Source organism: Pholcus phalangioides, unplaced genomic scaffold (genome assembly GCF_987345545.1).
Source record: "Pholcus phalangioides strain wild (caught in Gottingen) unplaced genomic scaffold, Ppha-v1.0 ptg000022l_1, whole genome shotgun sequence".
Lineage (NCBI taxonomy): Eukaryota > Metazoa > Arthropoda > Arachnida > Araneae > Pholcidae > Pholcus > Pholcus phalangioides.
In genome coordinates, this window is record NW_028301615.1 from 10,310,762 (window position 1) to 10,327,452 (window position 16,691).

Below are 16,691 nucleotides of genomic sequence, written 5' to 3' on the forward strand. Positions count from 1 at the left end.
ATATATATATATATATATATTAGTGCATTCTTATTACCTGTGTATTATTATCTAATGTTCTTACCCTGTGTTGATTTCAGCAGGAATAACGATATACGTTTGTCTGGCACTTACTTATATTTTTTTCACGTTTTTCTCCAATCATGCTGACAACAGTATCAAATCTAAAACCAGCATGCTAATTACGCGAAGATAGTACAAATGTTTTAGTGATTTTTTGGATGATTTTAGAGCGCTGATTCCGAATATGGCATTGGTTTTGTCAGATTGGCTCTAGTTTTTGAAGTAAAATGAAAATTATATTTCAATGGTAATACAGTAAATACAGTAAAACCCCTCTCAACGGTGACCCTTCTTTTGTGGTCAAATAATAATTTTCCATTTTATAACAAAAGTATGCATTTCAAACCCATGATTAACGGTCATTCCTCTTTTACGGAATAATTTTTTTTGTCCCACCTTTGTCTGTAAAAGAGACTTTTTACTGTACATAAGTAACATACACACATTGAAAAATGCGTATGCTACTTTGTAAATTGTAAATTGTAAAATGCCCCAACATAAGTAGCATACACACATTGAAAAATGTGTATGCTACTTATGTTGTGGCATTTTACAATTGAAATTAATTGTGCATTATAAATTATGTACATTGTAAATCCTTGGCGTTCATTTTTCAGTAAATCATTGCCAAAGGTATTTCAGTGATTTTAGACTAATTATGGGGAGCTGATTTTCAATGGTTCTAGTTTTTGAGATAATGCATACTCGCAACAATGTGATTTGTATGCCGTGATTGTGTGTTGCCATTGAAATTTGATTTTCACTTTATCTCAAAAACTAGAGCCAATCCGGCAAAACCGATGTCGATGCGGAATCAGTGCCCCAAAATCATCCAACAATCACTGAAATGTCTTTGACAACATTACTTGTTTTTGTTTAGCACAATCAGAATGGAAAGATCGTTAATCGAAAAAAAAAAAAAAAAATTCTGGAAGTGAAAACCACAAGATGAGGTGCCAAAATATCGGTAAGATTAATATTTATTTTTGAGAATGGAACAATTGTAATATTTTTCTCATCCCGCACCCCCGGTTAAGAACCACCGTTTTAGAACCTACCAGCTCTTCATGTTTGTAGCTCTGCGTATTAGAGAAGATCCTACCATCTGTCTTCCAAATCGTGAGAAATTTCAAAGTGAATCAATATTCTTATGCGTGCAATTAAAAGTTGCGTATAAACGAACGAACCATACGAAAATAATGGGGACTGCGATGACATTAAACACGTCACGTGATTTTTCGACGAATGATGTTGTGGAGACCGCTGACGTCATGCGCCCTCCAGTAATATAAGCTGGATTACCAGGACGCTAACCATTCGACTACTACTACTACTAAACCACACATGCACCTCGTCCATATCCCTCTGCAAAACTTCTAACGAATTGGTACATGCGGGAATGTGTGTGTACGTCTAGTGAAACCTGATGTGAAGTTTGTTTCTGTGTAATGCTTTTAAGTGTAATGCTGCCATCTGCCAACAGTTTTTCTAACTATGAGTGAAGTGTAATGATTGAATAATTTACCTTTGTAAACCTGTTGCTCTCTGTGGCGAGACTTTTTATTGGGGAGATCGGCTCGCATTTGCGCCTCAAAGTTGGGAACCACAGGAAACCAACTTCAGCCGACCACCACTGCGGCGACGGTGGGGTTCGAACGATGCGAGTCCGCCACTATGACCACTCGACCACCACAGCGGCTAACCATTCGACTGCTAGATTGCGGAGGAGACCATATCCCAACATGGGACTTTAGAACTTACGGGAATTAATTTTAGGATAACTAATGTAATAATGGGCAATTAATGCAATAAATTGCAGAAAAAGTATTTTATAATAGAAAGGAAACGCATTATCCAAGGGGTGCGGGACGATAGGCCGCATTGCACTGGGGGTGCGGGATGGAAAAAAGGTTTAGAACCACTGTTCCTAAAGTAACAATGTTCATCCAAAAATGTTCATCGTCAGTGACGAGCCATAATCATAGAATGAGGTTATCCGATAGTATAGTGGCTACTATACAGGATTGTTTGTTTGTAATTGCATATGAATGCACATACTAGAGGTCCTTTAGATCCCATGATAGGGACCCAATTATTTCTTCTTCTTGTAACTCAGACTTTTTTCTGCGGTACGACCACGCGCTCCGGGGCAATGAGCTTATATTGCGTAAGAGACAGCGCCTGGTCGTGTTCGGTCCATTGTGCTCTGTATAGTGGCTACTAGAATAGTTGGTGGTATTATGTCACAGCCTTCGTGTGAACAAAATGACCGTGAAGATGGTGATTAAGATGGTCTTTGCATAATCATTGTCTATGACGTTGAATCCTCGGTACCCGCGTCAGAGGATGAAGCCGAAACTGAAATTTTTCTGTTTTTTCCCCCATTCTCACAAAAAAGCTGGTTTTTCCCCCTTTGGTATTGATTCGTTGCAGTTTTCTTTACACGCAATACGCAATGGAGAGCTTTGAGTATGTTACACTTCCCTACCTCCATCATGAACACTGCCTGAACCGTCTACACAAACGTTTACAAAGTGGATCTAAAATGTAGAATCAAATCAACATAAATAAGAAAATTGGCCGACTTTGTGCAATGGCCGTTGTTCTCACTCCCTAGAAAGGGTGTTCTTTGTGATATACATATATTTTTTTACATTCCATATAATATACTGCTCCTTCTTTTTTTTTATCAATGTATATGTATGTATAGCGTCCAATGATCGTGAGCAGCATGAAAGCGGTATTCGCTCGCTTAGTCAGCACAAGTCGGAATAAGCTATTTCAGAGGGTGAAGAGGATGCGGAGGATATATCCTTTTTAACACTCGTGGCCTCTTATTTGTGGCGACGTGGCCAGTGTGGAATGATGCGCCCAAGGGAGCCATTCACACAATTTATCGCGCACCGGGCGAACGGGCGGTGGACGACGAGGAAACTGGCCGCGGACGTGATGCGAAAAGATACGAGATTTCTCTCTCTTTTTTTTTTCCTTTCCTCCCACAGCCTGAATTTACTCCATCGCCGAATCCACCGAAAAGCAAAGCCCTCTTATATATATACGGCGTATTTTTTTAAAGGTATATATGATCTCTCGCTGTTTCTCAAATCGCAGTGCAGAAACCTGCTTTAGTAGCGTTTCTACTGGCTCGAAACCAAAAACATATCCACAAGTTGATCTATTATTCCAAGATTCAACAACCGATGATGCGTCGATGGTATTCGAATCTCTTCAAGGTTTTTCAACGACACAGATTTTTTTCACTAAAATCTTTTCTTCCTTTTTTTAAAATATAAAATGCGATCATTTGTGGTAGTAGTGGAGTTGATGTGATTCTCGGAATGAACAGATTTCAAACAAATAACCGTTGATGACCATTATTTCTAGACCTTCCCTCCCCCCATCTTATACTAATCTTTCTACCTTCAAGAGATATTCTAGCCCAACACACTCAGATCCTCAGATAATACTTATAGTACGTATTATAGCATTCCATATTACCCGACACACCATCTTTGAAAAAGTAGCGTTCCATCTGACCGGAGAGAATACTAAAAATGAGCACAGCACAATAAAATACACTTGTGATGTACGTGGAACTTAGTTTCAAATTATTTGGTGCATTTCCAATATAGATCACACATAAAAAAATAAAAACATTAACTTTTCATACGTGGATTAAAAACCCAAATTAGTTGTTGCCCTGCCTTTCCGGAGACGCCTAAAAAAACACGTTTGTGAGTCGCTGAGATACAGTGAAATCTCGGTATAACGATACTGTGGGGATCAAGAAAATATATCGTTGTAGAGGGATTACCGTTATATCGAGAACAGAGGCGTACGCAGGGGCGGGGGGGGGGCGGGCATGCCTTCCCCAAACCGGTCAAAAATAAATAAACAATATTTCGGTGAAAAATTAATATATCGAAAGAAAATACCTTTTATATGCTATTTTAACCAATTTTTGACAATTTAAATGCTTTTTGAAGGGTAACTCACAATTTCCTGGGAAGAAAATTTTTCTGCCCCCCCCCCTCTTCCCCCAAGCTTTTTGTGTCCTCTCCACAGGACACCTGCTGTCGGTTCGAAAAATAAAACAAACTATTCACCAGAATTGTCCGAAAAGAATAACAATTCCACAGTTCATTCCTCGGATCAGCAAAGAGGACAGAATTGTTCTGCGACAGTTTAACCCCACCTCCTTCCCAAAATGATTATTGAAGAAAATACAAAAATTAACATTTCTTTACTGCTCCCAGTGAAAATAGTGTCAGGTAGTAAAATTGATGCCTATTACACTCTATTACACTGCTTGACAAATGCTAAGGAACAGTGTTATTTTTCGTCGTACCTAACGGTAGACATCCTTCAAAGAAATGAAATTTGGCGCATTTTTAGTACACATCCCGAAGCATCTTTATTAAGCAAAATGAAACAGATATCGCCACGTGGCACAAAAATAAATAAATGAATAAAATAAAAAAGATATCTTACAGCAATTGTAAACAGTTACGAAAAGTGCTCGTTCTGCTGGAAATAAGAACAGATAAGAGTTCCTCAGTATGAAGCGTAGCCTCCTCAGACACTGATGCACATTTGGCATCTGTTATGCATGCTGTCCACAAGGTGAAGACGTTGTCATTAGTACTCGGTCACTGCAAGCGCAGGCTTTTGAAAAGCAACACAAGCTATGGCTCATGCATCCCAGCGTGGACACTGACGAAAATCAGGTCGTGCTGTCTGGTGCTGAATGCATTAAGCTGGCTCCTGGAACAGTAAAGATCTATACAGATGGCTCGAAGTCTTCTAACGGTACAGGGTGCGCTTATGTAGTTATAGAAGAAGATGGATCAATCGAGAGGAACAATGAAGCAGCCGGCTCGCAAAGGAAAACAGTGTTTTTCAAGCTGAAACATATGCGATTCTGAATGCCGTTTCAAGGGCACACGCCTTATCGAAACCAGTGCTGATCCTCTCAGACAGCGCTTCGGGCCTGTTATCAATCAAAACCCCACGTTCTATGCATCATAATGTACGGGAGATTCACCGAATTTTATGCGCCAAGAGGAGAATCCGATTGGCCAGGGTTAATGCCCACGCAGGCATCTTTCGCAATGAAATAGCCGACAAACTTGCCAAGAAGGCCACAAAACTTCGGTCTCAAGACGACCATCTTTGGCCAAGGAGTTTGGTCCATCGGGTGCTTAGAGAGGACATGTTGCGGGAGTGGCAGACCAATTGGAATACATGTACAGCAAAGGACGCATACAAGATACAACGACGAGTTCATTGGCGTTTGAACGTATGGCTTTCATCATGTATGTCTTTCTTTCTTTCCTTCATATTTCTTGTATCTTAACAATAATACCAGTTTTTGAGATTCATGTCTGCTGGTTCAACTATTACTACTGCACCGTACATACGCCATGTACACATTCCTCAGCGGAATCAGTAACGATAAATAAATCGGTAAATGCAGGAATGTGATGTGTGTGTTGTGTATTCAAAAAAACAATATTCGCCAATACGCATCGGGAGACACACGCACATCAAAATTTAATTTCACTCCTCCGAATTTCGATGAGAAGTGATAATACTCTCGTTCACAACTTTTAGGTAATTTTTCTAATAGTTATTCTTTCTCTCTCCAAACTGATTGAAAAAAAATTAATATTCCGTTCTTTTTACAAAAATACCCCTTAAAATGTGGATTAGGAGTAAAATTACTTGTGAAAAAATTATATTTTCTGACAACATTGTACATGTGCCCTAACGTATATATGTTATAAGAGTTCTCTTCATGCTGCTATCTGTCTTCCATATTCTGAGGTGAAGATGGTAAACGCTTGAATATTCATGTCATGTAAGTATGTTGTCGACCTGCTCTCTGCGGATGCTTGTTCAACTGCACGTCAAAAGCCTGTACGTAAAGTCGTTATTTAATACTAACTATTTTCCTGATATTGCGTTTCAAAATGACCTGTTCATTTCAGCATGCCGTATATGCATGTCGACGTTTAATGATATTCCACTCATGTTATTGACACGTTTGTTTGATATACAGCTACAACGCAACTTCAATCATATTATATTCTGCGTGCACTCAGTGGAAATAATAATAATGATAACAATAAAAGAAACAGGGTTCTCATTTTTCGTGCCTCATTGCTCACATATATTTCAGGGGAAAATATTCTTCCGCGTTCAGTTTTCATTCATAAACATTTTCAATATTTTCGTCAAAACAATTATGGAACTTGTGGCAATAAGAAGAACGATTTTCAAATTTAAATATTTATTTTAGCTCAGGTATATGCCCTCATGTGCATATAACTTGATGCAACGATTCGTTCGGTCGGTAATGTTGTTTTTAACTCGCGATGCCATCTCGGCTGTAATTTCGAGAAGATACTGGCAGGCGAATCCCAAAAATCATGCTTCGAAAAACACTTTCATATGCAAAAGAAAGGAAATGGAATCACGTACGTACGAGTTGAAGGAAAAACATCGTTATTCCTTTGTTAACTCTGTTACGAGAGCCTTCTTTTGCTACCATTCGATGAATAATGCAGAAGGAATATTATTTTCCGAGACTTACTCTTGGGATCACCCAATTTACGAGTTTCTTCCTCACATTATATCTATGTACGCACTTGCTTGCTCGCTTACTTACCGCACCTACTTTTTAGTGTAAAGCGCGGATTATTTTTCATAAATTATCCAAGCTCCAACGCAAGAAGTAGAATACCTTTTTCCTTTTCGCTTCGTCTTTTCAATATATTCTAGTTATCATATTTGTGGGCCTGTAAATTAAACGCTAACGCCCACCAGCGAGAATTAGAAAAATACAACGGTGAGAGACTGACTGTACTGTAATATGTTGTTTCTCAAGACCACGTTCGAGGACCTCGAATTTATGTATTTGGGATTTCTTGCGAAGACTCGGATGTTGATATGCTTTTGCATGCCCCTTTATTAACGTTACGTGTTTTACGTTAGACGAGTATTTTCTTTCACACCGATGATTCCGAATCAAAATGTAGCAGCTATAATATTAACGAGCCGGATTTTTCCGCTGATTTTATCGGTGAGGATTTAACGTTGAGCACTTCAGAACTTCAGCTAAGTCTTGATGATTTCGGAAAGAGGCATATAAAGAGCCACCCTAGAGATGTGTGTGGCAGGAAACGCGTTGCATCTACCGAAGATTCGGCAAAAGACATAGCAATACATAATAGAACAATCATTAACTTTTTCACTAATAAAAACGATGTGGCAGTGCTTTAATTATGAAAAGTTTCATGAATATTGTAAACTAGCAAAAATATCCGCCGCAGCCCGAATTCTCTTCAAACGCATTGAGTGACAAACTATTGAGCAGGATTAAACATGTCTGAAACACATTACTTGGAAACCCCGTAACCAAAATAAACATGGTCTCGGTAGCCCAGGTCGATAAGATACTCGCCTGAAGTACCAAAACATGTTTAGAGGTGTCGCGAGTTCGTCCTTGTCAGAAAACTTTCCTGACACAGGGGTACAACAGAAACGGCGATGTGACCGCAGAAAAAATTTCTACCGCAGGGAGTCCCCCGTCGAGGGGTTAGCGCACCAACCTCTCGATGGGTATAAAAACAAGCCTGCCGTTCGGAATCGGCAATAAATTGTAGGTCCCGGTCTAATTATCTCTCATGTGAAAAAAAATGACCGTGGTGCGACATAAATGATGAAAATAAACATTCTCACAGTCTTGTTGGGACCACGAACATTGTTGCCCCCGACAGCTTTTCACACATTTTGAGCGTTTGCCGAGCTCTGACGAATTCTTGAAAGTAGTCTATGGTTCAAGTTTGGTCCTGTTCGATATATAGCCAATGTACAAAAGTTAGTGACGATCACTTTGAAATTATATATTTTTATAGAGAGCACGTACACAAACAGACAGAAAAACAGGGTGATTCGCGAAGTATGCTGTTTCCAGATGCTTAAGCATCTGGAAACCAGATGCTTAAGCATCTGGAAACCGCATTCTTCGTGAAGTTGAACAGTTAAAGACACACACAAGGACTACAACTGCAACCCGATGGGTGCCTTTCTTATGAATCACCCTGTAAAATGGATCGGCAACGTTTTTCATCCGTTTTCTTTAGATTTTTTTCTTTTTTGGTATGTATTTTTCAACCTTGATATTTTCTCAAACAGGATTTGGCCAGTGAGAGAAAATACTTAAATTGATTTCCCCGTCTTCGATACAAAATATCTCAGCGAGCAACGTAAAAGCACTATATTCAAAGTAAATGAGAGAGAGAGAGAGGAAAATGTGCACCGGGACCCATTCATTGTAACCTGACGTCATCATTAACATTTCTCCCACTCGTGTTAACAAATCAGCAGCGAATAGAAGAACAGTGAAAGAAAAGAGAAGTGAAAATAAGTGAAAACACGGACGATTCCCCAGGGAGCCGTTCATCCCGGACCGATAAGAGAAACGGTAACCCAATTATCTGCAATTAAAAAGCAAAACGGCGAGAATACTTTGCCGTTTATGATCTACGGCATCCGAAGGGAAGCCGTTTGTGGCACGTAATTATCTGTCCACGGAGTCATAAAGAAGCTGTAATCGTTATTATTGAGAGAAACCGCAGCGATAATACAGACGCATGAATACGCGCCATGCATACATGTGTGTGGGTGCATTTGTGGGCATGTACGTAACTTCTAACAGCCTTTATCAGCAAAACGAGCTCGTCTTGGAAAATGATTCTTTATTTTTCTTTTAACTGGAAAATTTTGTTTCTTGTTATTTTAAAATAGATTGGAGAGCTTTTCTTATAGTGCTCTGTTTCTGAGTGCAAGGGTACATTACGTAAACGCACGAATAGATCTTCTGTTAATTTTTACCAATACAGAAACAAATGGGAAAAGAAAATTTTGCAAATAAAATAAATTATGAAAGGAACGAGTGCGACAGTTTTTGAATTAAATTAAAAAAAAAAAGAAAAGACTATCTCTTTTTTTTTCGTAGCCATCGAAGTTTCGCATCCAACGCGCTTTTATACCGGGGGTCGCCAACTTTACAGACGTCGTAGGCTTAATTGAAACTTTCCACGAAGCCCGCGGACACAAACTCACCGTGATGCATCGGCTAACGAAGATGATTCGTTCTGGATCACTTTCGTTAGTCGAACCGTGATTCCCCCCATATGCGTCTATGGAAAATCATATGATTCGTTCCTGGTACTGCGCAATACTTAAAGACAAACTTTCTAAAAACCAAGGAAAGCTATAAAAAGAGACAAAAAACTGACCAAAAGGCTGAACAGCTTCAAAATTGGATAAATGAGAATTTACAGAAAATGAAAGAGAGATATATACCGGAGAAAGATTCCTTTATTATACACTATGTACCCAACACAACCAATACTAGCTTTGATCTGCTAAAGATGATTTGGTCCCAGTTGATTTGGTCAGGTCATTTCTGTGTCTTGTATATGTAGGTAGAAAATATCTTCTAGGACAGTGTTTCTTAACCTTTCTTTGCCCGTGGCCCCCTTTGAACCACATTTTTTTCTATGGTAGTGAAATATTTTAGCTGGAAATAAACAGCCTACGTATTTTCTACTTATTTTCAAAATTAATTGTACTATACAAAATATCATAAGGTGGGGTCACTTATGGGCATGACACCCCTCACAAGAGTGGGACTGACAGAGCTACAGCCCGGGGCCTAATATGGTTTTCATCATTTTTTTTTTCATACATTAAATTTCATATAGGGAAAGGGGGGGGGGTCTGAAAAATTTAGCCCGGGACTTGAGAAAAACCCCATCTTAGGGAACTTGTTGCAAAATGTAGGTGGTGAGGCCTGGGTGGGTCCATGCCCTAAAGAAGACCCTGGTTTTATGGGTGGTTTCGTTGGATTCTCTTTCTCACTGTAAGTGTTAGTCTTTAATATAAAATCTTCATTTCTTCTCAGCTCTCCAAACCACCTGTCATGTCCCCTTTCTCCATTTTCTTCTTCCGTGGCCCCCTTGAAATATCCCAGTACCACAAGGGGGCCACATGGCCCCCGGTTGAGAACCACTGTTCTAGGATGCCTTCAGTTTGATGCTAAGAATCTTTTTGAAATGGTTCAAAGAGTAGGAAGTGTATACATATCTAGAAAAAAATTCCGAGGTGAACATTAATTAAAATCGGGATCGAGCGACTAATTCTGATGACAATTGGTGCGAAAATTCAGCTCACGACGTGACTGTGCTAGCAGTCATATGTGCATCCGTAGAATGTGCATCCATATCTACGAAAATGTTCGTTAGCCGAAGCCAGAAAAACCTCGAGAGAAAGAATCCTCGTTAGTCGAAAAATTAGTAAATGAAAGTGTTTGTTAGAGGAAGTATCACTATATGTAGAATTGCAAGATGGAATCCAGATTTACAAGGGCGTAATGAAATTGATCTGCAGTGGCATTTTAACAGATGGACCGAACGGGCCCCCACCCCTAAGTCAAACCGGAGCTCAAAAGACCAAAGACGTCAAAATTATATTTTTTTTTATTACCAATTTACTTTTGAAATCACATCTTTTAAAGATACTGAAAAGTTGCGATAAATTATTTTTAATTACTCTGTAATTACTTAGAATTATTATATTATTATTTATTTGCGTAGTACTGAATTTATTTCCCTAAATATATCTTAAAATTATGTTTCTTTCAAAAATTCTGCAATTATTTTTCTTATGAATAATTTCTATCACCAATTTCGAAATTATTTAATTCTAAATTAGAAAGTTATTTCTTCCACCACTAATTGTGAAAGTATTTGCTTCGCATAAAGTATTGTTTCATGATTTTTTGTAATTTGAAATAAATCTTTTGTTTCAAAAATTATTTCTCTAATTACGGAACGATTCTTCGTTGAATTATAAATTTCTATAAATTACGAAATAGTTCTAATAATTTTGTAATTATTTATTATTTCTGAAACTATTTCTATACTAAGAGGGGCTATCAAATGTATTCGCTACGGCAGAACATGTAATACGGCTCGGGATAGAACTTTCCTCGAAGCAATTTGAGCGCATCAAATGCTGAGTTCGTAACAATTCAAGAAATGCATTTTCGACGATGAAGAAGTTTCTCCCGTGTGCAGGAACTATCGGCGGTCACTTTGCGTCGTTACATTACATAAGTAAGGCGACCCTTTCCGGTTTTTTTTTACTTTTTCCTTCCCTATAATTTTACGCAGGGAAGCGATTCGTATGGGCTGGAGCATTACTTCTACATCAAGGAAAAAACAGTCGCTGCTTTGACCGCTCGCTCCATCTTTTCCTCTTCCCACGACGAAGAATCAAGAGGGGAATTCGGTTCTCGTTTGAGTGAAACTTTCGGAAGATTGTGAAAAGGAGCTACACTAGCTCTCTTTCTCTGTACGCTTTTCTTACTTCGCCCACTATCCCAGATTGCTGATCCACCAGACTGCGATGAAAAACGCAAAGCAGCGCGATTTCGTTTCGAGTCCGCGTCTTTTGACCGCTAACCGGACAGACGCATCGCCATCCGCCGACATCCAAGATCATCGTCGTTAAATAATTTTTATCAAAATTATTTTAAATGGATGTCGAAAAGGAACCCAGTTCATACGCGCATTAACGAATCGGGGTATACTTTGATTGAAGTGTTCAAAACATCACGTTGCGCAACTTCAGTGGAGGGTAACTTCATCCATAAACAGTCAAAACAGTCAAACTCGGTTATAACGACGTTGGGTGCAACGACGTCTCAGCTTTAACGTCAATAACTAGCAGTTCCGGCTGATCCCCGTAGGTAAAAATGTTAATGAACTTTGCTTATAACGTCGATAAAATGCAACGATCTAACGTCACATTTTCCGTCGCTTTGCTTCCGTGTTCATGACGCTTTGCCAAGAAATTCCCAGAATTAGAGCTGATCATATTCAGGAAAAGTTTGTTTGTTTCAATTGATGCCTAACGATGAAAAAAAGAAACAAAAACATTTATTGCATGTTTGGAGCTCTGACTTGCTCGCTGATATGACCCTTAAATCGGACGTTCTCGTATCTTCCGGATATTTTGACCTCGGTAACTTTTTTTTGACGAAAATATCTTGTTTCTTCTGGTTTTTTCAGGCTTATTTTAATTCAGGTATTTTGAATTAATATGATTTTTATTGACATCGAGGGCGAAGGTAATATTTTAAAAATGACATTAAAATGCATATGACTATGCATAAACATAAATACTCATCTCACATGTATGTGCCATGTGCAAACCGTTTTACCTCCGGAATATATATATATTTTAATTCAATGCAGATTGCTGAAGGACTTTATTTACCACCAGCAGCGGTTAATAATCAGTAATTGTCATTCTGACAAATCATTCTTCACTGCTTATTAACCACTGTCATTCAACACTTCTGACGAGAACTGGCGATGTTCCGTGTTTATTATCTCAATTTCCCGCAGTTTTCTCTATTACATATGGTCACCCCAATTGTAATGAAATTGAAACTGCATATACAACACTTGATTGCATCTGATTATATTTTTTTTACATTTTAAAGGTATTGAAAATGTCAACCTTTCGGTTATATCGACAAAATTTCGTGGAATCTCCAACGTCGTAATAACCGAGTTTGACTGTACCTATAAGTCGTTACACAATTTTATTTCCAATGATTTCCTTACAGGAATGACATTTTTAAGACAGGCCTCAGAAATGTTTCTCTTTGTCTTATTAAAAACTACGACACTTTTGACTCTGATAAAACCTCTACTTCGATTTGTATACAACTTTGTGTAGCATCATAAAAGCAGTTTTCTGCCTTTGTATGGTCCCCCTGGAGAGTGGAGTTGTGATGCGATGCCTAATTGTGGACGCGTGTCAAGCTAGTTACATGTGCGTAGCGTACCACGATCTCCTAGATTTTACATTGTACATATTAAATTATGTAGGTCGTGCCAGTACCCGCTGCCAAGAATTTTTTTACGGTGCCATGTGCGCATCGTGAAAACACGTCTTCGTTACCTACGATTACACAGTAGAAGTCAGGAAGCTGGTTTTCTAACTTCGAATCATAGCCGGTTTTCCTCTTAAAATTTTCTTTCTCCAGACCCTCAACATGAAAATTACATGAAAAAAAAAAACGACTCGCAACCATCAAATCTCATTTCTAATTTGGTAGAAAGATTACATCATCGAACATTCTGCACGTATGCACTGGGGTATTTAGAATTTTCCACTTGCACCAATTCATGGATGATGCAACTCTTCGCGAAGGTTTTTGACATCTGGCTGATGAATTTAGGAAAGAAAATTCAACTACCCTCGCGTGGAATCGAACCCACGTCCTCCACCGTTCAGTTCTCTCGGGGTCTAAGGAAAGATTGAGATTCGTTGCCTTTTGTAGTCTAGTGCGCTCACCCGATAAATGAGAGAACGTGGGTTCGATTTCCCACAAGTGCAGTTGGATTTTCTTTTTTTCCTAAATTCTTCCTCACATCAGTCAGCTGCTGAGAACCTTCGTATGTACCAATTCGTTGGAAACGAGGAACATGTCCGGTTATGTAGTAATGGCAATTGCTGTCACCAATCTTAAAAAAATTCAAACCATTTTGGCGAATATAACTCAGTAGTTTTATTATGTAATAAATACCGCGAGTTTGAAATGATTGCGTTGTGGCCAAAGCGAATCATATAAATACCAATGGCTGCGTTGAAAAAAAAAAAACCAGCGGTGAAGGTGCCGCTATAGCGCAATCGCGTTTGTGGATTAGCTTCGCAATAACGAGATTCCAAAACGAGAAAGAAAAAGTCTCTCAAATATTAATCATAAAGTCAAGAAAAAGAAGAGGATATATATGTATATATAAGAAAAAAACACAAACGGAAATTAAGTGCATGCCGAGAATTTCGAAGAAACGTCAATTCTTTTAAAGTGAACGTGTATGATTTTTCTTGTTCTCTCGGTTATATTTTCCCTCGTTCTCTTTCTTCTTGTAGCAGCAGATGATGGTTATCTGGTTGGTTTTTATGCTTACGTACTGTATACATACATATTTCTTTTTCATACATTCACGTATGGGAGAGGGAATCTCTTCCTCTCTCTTTTCAATTACTTGGCGTAAATTGATTGAATAGGGTGAGAGGAGAAGGAGGTGTGTATACGCAGTTATAAGTTGCTCTGTGATTGGCTATTGACATTTCTCCGCGGCAAAAACAAAGAATAAGAAGAGATGATTTTCACCAATTGGGGGGGGGGGGGGGAGATCGAAATCTGAGGGGCAGATCTAAATGAAGTGCCATGTGGAAAATAATGCCCAAGCCATAAGCCGATGGTATCGTAATGAGAAACTATTTATCAAAAGAATTGTGTTTCGAACTGCAAGTGTCTTTAGCGCCTTTAAATTTAATGAGCCAAAATGGGAAAGAGATAAGCCTTCGGAATTTGTTGTTACCGAACTCTTTCCGATTTCCTCTTATTATCCAGAGAGATTGGCGTTTTCCTTAATAAAGATCTTAAGCCGATATTTTGTGATGTATTTCGCCATTGTCCTTTGGAAATCGCTATGTTGTGTTAGCGTGCGCCATATAAATGTATATATATATATATATATATATAGAGGGTGTTCTGTTAATGGACCGACAAACTGAAAGGACTGTTAATGGACATCAAGAGGAACAAAAATTGTGATGGAACATGATGCCACGTTGAGAGGGTGAAAATCGCGAAAAATGCATGCGGGTTTCGCCGTCACGCTGGAACGACAAAAAGTACAATAATAACTACGAAAAAAGATTTATTTGATTAATTATCACAAGAGTTGTTGGAAGTGGTGGCCGCTGATGTCATTACACAGGCTACAACGACGTAAAAACGATTCCCGGACGCGCTCGAATATATTAGGTATGTTTTTGATGTCTGCCGCAGCGACGACGGCGAAGGTAGTATGGTGCGGACAACGCCTCATCGGATATTTCTGTTGGTACAGTGCTAAGCGCCCATTGCAATCTGCTCGATCGTAAATCAGATGCATATCAGCGTTTTCCCCGTTCGTGTGGTCAGCCATCACGATACTCATTGAAACAGACAACTAACACAGCTACACGTGCTTACTACCGCAATAGCGCTATTTTACGTCGTCCGCAGCGCGTGATCCTACCCCGACGCATGCGTTTCGCGACACTGCTTACGTCAGATATGGTGAGGGAACCCACGAACGCATTCATCGATTAACTGGCATCCACTTTTCATCTCCTCTGGACTCAAAGCCTGCATGCATTTTTCGTGATTTTCACCCTCTTAGCGTGGTTTGCGACACCATGTTCTATTGCAATTTTTGTTCCTCTTTATGCCTACTAACAACTCTCTCAATTTGTCGTTGTTGATCCATTAACAGTAAGCCCTGTGTATGTGTGTGAGTGTGTGTGTGATGTAAATGCTTTCTATTCCGACGGTAGCTCTCGAAATAATTTCGAAGGACTCATTCTCTTTTCGATTGCGAGAGAAATTCGTTAGATCTTTCAAATTTTTCTCTCGAGAGCAAACATAGCTGTAAATAACTTTTCATCGCAGCCGTATCGACGATCGTAGAAGTTATTTTATATCATCGGAGCAGCGGAATATGATATAGATAACTGTTGACGTTAACTATCGATAGATGAACGAGATCACAGAATAACTCGGATCAGCTGAATTGACAATATACTGCACTTGAATTAAATTAGTTTTTTTTCAGTAAGTATTTTTATTAAAAATGTCTCTCCGCCAAAAATAGATACCCCCCCCCCCATTTCGCTTCAGTTTCAAAGTCACTATTTTAGTCACTTACATGCTTGCACACCTTCTTGGTCACTGGTGTTTTGCGATGTACGCCACTCTTGATGCCCCAAACAGTTTTTTTTTCAGTCAACAAAGTTTTTTTTTTGCCCTTTCAATTCGGATTTGGCACTCCGTGCCACACGTGTCGCACGACCCAAGAGCCACCCCTGCCTAGTCCGTTATTCTCAAGGTCACTCTTTTCATCACTAACATGCTTGTAAGCACTCTAGGTCGCTCACTGACGTGATCCCTTGCTCTCTAGATTACTCTTTTGGTCACTCACTGATCTGATCTTTTGTTCTCTACATCACTCTTTTAGTCACACTTTTAGTCAATGTTAACATGATTGTAAACATTCTGGGTATCTTGTTTGGTCATTCACTGACTTAAGTCAGGCCGAGGCGGAATTGCGTCACTTGTGTTCTATACAAATTTTGCCACCCCCTCCCCCTTTGACCCATTCCATCAATTTTCTTTCTCACTCGTTCCTCAAATTCATCGCCTCTCCCACTTTACAGCCCTGGCTAAGCCCCCTGTAAATACGCTTCTAATTACTGACGCAAATATTATTATATTTTTAATGCGTCAAAAATCTTGACTATTTGAGCTCAAAGTTCATCATTCTCTATCTTCATACCCCGTGATGTATTTCAACATGAATGTATTTATGTATTTTAATATACATGCACATTAATGTATTTTAACGCAAATGCATTTAATGTATTTTAACGCAAATGCATTTAATGTATTTTAACGCAAATGCATTTAATGTATTTTAACCCGAATGTTT